At 43.0% G+C, this 4609-nt stretch overlaps 1 protein-coding gene and 1 long non-coding RNA gene across 2 annotated transcripts in view; both read left to right on the plus strand.

Moving 5' to 3' along the window:
* LOC109534868 overlaps positions 1 to 4609 on the plus strand; it is a gene marked incomplete at both ends in the record, with an annotated part of 20019 nt that overhangs the window by 1356 nt on the left and 14054 nt on the right.
* Positions 1855 to 3162, plus strand: LOC125502837. The gene is made up of 3 exons (XR_007280559.1): positions 1855 to 2076; positions 2507 to 2632; positions 2692 to 3162. It is a non-coding gene; the product is annotated as an uncharacterized LOC125502837 (long non-coding RNA).

Genomic DNA, 4609 nt, shown 5'->3' on the forward strand with positions numbered 1-4609 from the left:
CATGACCCTCATGACCCCCCCCCTGAATCCGCCCTTGCCGTGACCGTTATTTCAAACGAGGACAAAGCGCATTCTGAATGTGAAATTTTCGGTTGCATTCAGAGAAACTGGGGTAAATTTTCAAAATATCCAAAACGCCCAATTCACTGGCACTAATTGCGCATTTAAATTGGGCCGGTTTCACATCAAGGGCAGACCTAAAGCGATTAGGGCTGTGAAACTGGGGAAATTGATTGGGAAACTTGTCGGTCGCATCTAATAAGGCCCAGAGGAGTGAGGAAAATCGGCCGTAGAGTCCAGGTTTTTCTGTCAAGCATGGAAATTAGTCCATTAGTTGCTTGATGCAATTGCATTATGCAAACCATAAAGTATGAAATATGCCGCCCATAAAGTCCGGGCCAAGTAGCAAAAACCAAAAACCGTGGTGACAAAGTCGATTTTGCAGTCTCCGGCCTGGCACTCTGAATTAATTTAATGCCACAGTATTTTGTCACATAAATTACATCTCTTGTACTCCGCTACAATACCTAATATGATRATAAATGGCCGGAATGCTTGCCAAATGAGGGCGCGGAAATGGAAATCTAACTGGCACACGGACAGATTTTACGAAATTCGCCATTYTTCGGTTAGTTTCKTAACTCACCTGCAACTGTCATCGGCAGTGACATTGACTGGGTGTGAAATGAAGGAGCGTCGGCTGAAACTTCGCACTGRAATTGGCCGGAAATGTGACGCTCGACAGCCAGCAGGCTGACATTGTTGGCATTTGACACTGACACCTGCAAAACAAGAATGAATTTTGACAASCTACTTGACACTCGACTGGAATGTCAAAAGTTCGATTCGCTTTCCTTAGTAGCGTCGGTGYGTTTTCAAAAATTAATAGTGCCAAAGCTGAATTAGCTRGAAMATTYTTTGTCACTTGGGTGGAAAGCCACCCATTCTTAATGCAGKGCAGGTTTCATTTTTTACAAAAAAATATAGATAACGGGCTTTTGGGCTTTTGAGGTTACACCTGATGCGTAAGTAGTAMAAGTTTCGTTTTTGTGAAGTAATCCGAAAAAATGYAAAAAAATCTGCAGAATRTTGGCGGAATTTGAGAACTACACTTTGACAGGCATCATTTGGCTTCTGTTGGTTCTGTAGGTTCTYCTTCAAACAYTCATTATTCGAATGTCAATATCTTTATAGATGGTCGTGTGTCATTTCATTGAATAGGCAACGCTGCCACTTAAATGTTMSCAAAATCTCAGTTTTTTTCACAAAATCTGGGAAATCTTAGCAGCTTTTTGAAGCAACTTTTGACATRCTTTTGATGTATGTATAYTKGACTTAATCCAAAATTGCTTGYTAACCGCTTRAAAAGKCAAAGCTCTAAAACTCCACCRAACTACTATTTTTGCAAAAAAATTGTCACCAAACTTGCTACAGAGTCTCAAACTTGAGTACCAAGTTCAAAAGAAATTGAGTCTAAGTTGCGACCAACTTTTGAAAAATTCCTTCCTGCCAAAGTGAGCAAGACRAACCGATGGTCGCTCACRAGTTAGAAAGAGCACACTTGCTTGCATAGATGAGGAACGTTTCGCTTTTGGACCATCATTAGTGTGGGAGCTATAGAGCGAGCCTCAAAGTTGAGAGCCAAGTTCAAAAGAAATTGAGTCTAAGTTGCGACCAACTTTTGAAAAATTCCTTCCTGCCAAAGTGAGTGAGACGAACCGATGGTGGCTCACGAGTTAGAAAGAGCGCACTTGTTTCCACAGCTGAGAAAAGTTCCATTTTTGGGGCATCATCAGTGAGGCAGCTACGGCTCATCAAAGTTAAGTGTCAAGTCCAAAAACAATTGAGTCTAAGTTGCGGCCAACTTTTCAAAAATTCCTTCCTGCCAAAGTGAGTGAGACGAACCGATGGTGGCTCACGAGTTAGAAAGAGCGCACTTGCTTCCACAGCTGAGAAAAGTTCCGTTTTTTGGGCATCATYAGTGAGGCAGCTACGGGTCATCAAAGTTAAGTGCCAAGTCCAAAAACAATTAAGTCAAAGTTGCGACCAACTTTTGAAAAATTCCTTCCTGCCAAGGTGAGTGAGACGAACCGATGGTGGCTCACGAGTTAGAAAGGGCGCACTTGCTTCCACAGATGAGAAAAGTTTCGTTTTTGGGGCATCATCAGTGAGGCAGCTACGGCTCATCAAACTTAAGTGCGAAGTTCAAAAACAATTAAGTCCAAGTTGCGACCAACTTTTGAAAAATTCCTTCCTGCCAAGGTGAGTGAGACGAACCGATGATGGCTCATGAGTTAGAAAGGGCACACTTGCTTCCACAGATGAGAAAAGTTTCGTTTTTGGGCATCATCAGTGAGACAGCTACGGCTCATCAAAGTTAAGTGCGAAGTTCAAAAACAATTAAGTCCAAGTTGCGACCAACTTTTGAAAAATTCCCTCCTGCTAAAGTGAGTGAGACGATCCGATGATGGCTCACGAGTTGGAAAGAGCGCACTTGCTTCCACAGATGAGAAAAGTTTCGTTTTTGGGACGTCATCAATGAGGCAGCTACGAGTCATCAAAGTTAAGTGCCAAGTCCAAAAACAATTAAGTCCAAGTTGCGGCCAACTTTTGAAAATTCCTTCCTGCCAAGGTGAGTGAGACGAACCGATGGTGGCCCACGAGTTAGAAAGGGCGTACTTGCTTCCACAGATGAGAAAAGTTTCGTTTTGGGGTCATCATCAGTGAGGCAGCTACGAGTCATTAAAGTTAAGTGCCAAGTTCAAAAGAAATTGAGTCCAAGTTGCGACCAACTTTTGAAAAATTCCTTCCTGCCAAAGTGAGTGAAACGAACCGATGGTGGCTCACGAATTAGGAAGAGCGCACTTGCTTCCATAGATCAGAAAAGTTTCGTTTTGGGGTCATCATCAGTGAGGCAGCTACGAGTCATTAAAGTTAAGTGCCAAGTTCAAAAGAAATTGAGTCCAAGTTGCGACCAACTTTTGAAAAATTCCTTCCTGCCAAAGTGAGTGAAACGAATCGATGGTGGCTCACGAATTAGGAAGAGCGCACTTGCTTCCATAGATCAGAAAAGTTTCGGTTTTATGCCATCATCAGTGTGACAGCTACAGGGCCTCAAAGTTAAGTGTCAAGTTCAAAAGAAATGGAGTTTAAGTTGAAAAATGAAGTTTAAGTTACCGCCAACTTGTCAAAATTTCCTTCCTGCCATTTCCCAAAAAATCTGAAAATTTTTAGTGGACTTTTAAGTTGGCACCGGTTCTTTAGTACTGCAGTGAGTGCTATTTTAACCCCTTCCGACTTACTAAAGTGTTTGCTTTGAGGCAAATATTCTCGCCAAAGTCATCCGAGGCAAAAAAATTTTGTGTCCGCAGTAGACCTGGGCAACTCAATGAATTTTTAAGAGCTAGCGCAGTGCTACGCAATGGCTTGGTGCGCCAACTCAACGCACATTAAATGAGTTATAACTCATCAACTCAGAGGGCGACACCAACTCAAAAACGCAACTCAACTCAGTGTTACCCCGGCTTAGTCCGCATGCATAAAGGGCAAATGAATTAATCGCTCTCTTTTCCTTTTGAAGTGTTTTGGCACCAAATGGATAAACGCGATTGCGAAAGTAAACCGAGCAGATAAATTGAGTCGTCAAAGGATGAGTCGCTGTCGCCTTAATTTCCTTTTGTCTGCCGCTGAAGGAAACGGTGTCTTCATTAGGTGAATAGTTCCGAAAATTGCTTCGGAACAATCGTTTCCAGGCCGATAAAAAGCCCTCCACTGCTTGCCACCTCTTCTTGTCGATATTTAGCGACTAATTAATCTATTCCAGTGGCATCGGGCGGCGATTTATCGACTGGAGCGCCGTAAAACAACGTCATATTTCGGCGTCATTAAACAGCAGACGATATTTCAGTTTTATTTCCAAACATGAAAAACCGTTTGGACCCTAAATCATGCTTTACGACGGTGTGAGAGCGGCCAGAGAAGTGAGTTATCATGCAAACATTTTTTATTTTTTTTATTTTGAGCGACTACTTACATCGACTCGGATGCCATCGATTGGAAACACGCGGATCGGAGGCTCTTCTTTTGGCACAAATCGGTAAAACTCCACTTGATCCCGATACCATTTCACTGAGTACAAAGCAGCTCCTTCCAGATCGTATTGGCATCCCAATGTTACAGAGTGTCCAACTCGTACGGCCCTCGGCACGTTCAGGTGCATCGCTCTTAAGCTCATGCTGCTGGATATTTCTGGAAAACAAAACGTAAATCCCATTAATCGCTTATGAGGAGCTTAGATGGAGCTCAGGCTCAAATCCCTGCTGCTGCTCAGGGCTGGATCACTCGCCCCATTAGTGCCGATAATTATCATATAGACATGCGGCAGTAATTGCCAGACACCTGCAGCCATCCAGACTCCAGACAGATCACATAATTTAGTCGATTTAACTAAATGAGGTGTCTCAATAACCCGTAATTAACACGAGCTCACGCCAAGCAAGACATATGTGTGGATTTTCAGCTGATAAGCTTCTGGTATACACGGTGAGCCAAAGAGGTATGTGCCTTTGGCTCTGCTAGCCTGAGTGACTAATCAAGTAAATCAACTTGT

Source organism: Dendroctonus ponderosae, unplaced genomic scaffold (assembly GCF_020466585.1).
Source record: "Dendroctonus ponderosae isolate FM_Combo_2020 unplaced genomic scaffold, Dpon_F_20191213v2 Dpon_F_20191213_10, whole genome shotgun sequence".
NCBI classification, from domain to species: domain Eukaryota; kingdom Metazoa; phylum Arthropoda; class Insecta; order Coleoptera; family Curculionidae; genus Dendroctonus; species Dendroctonus ponderosae.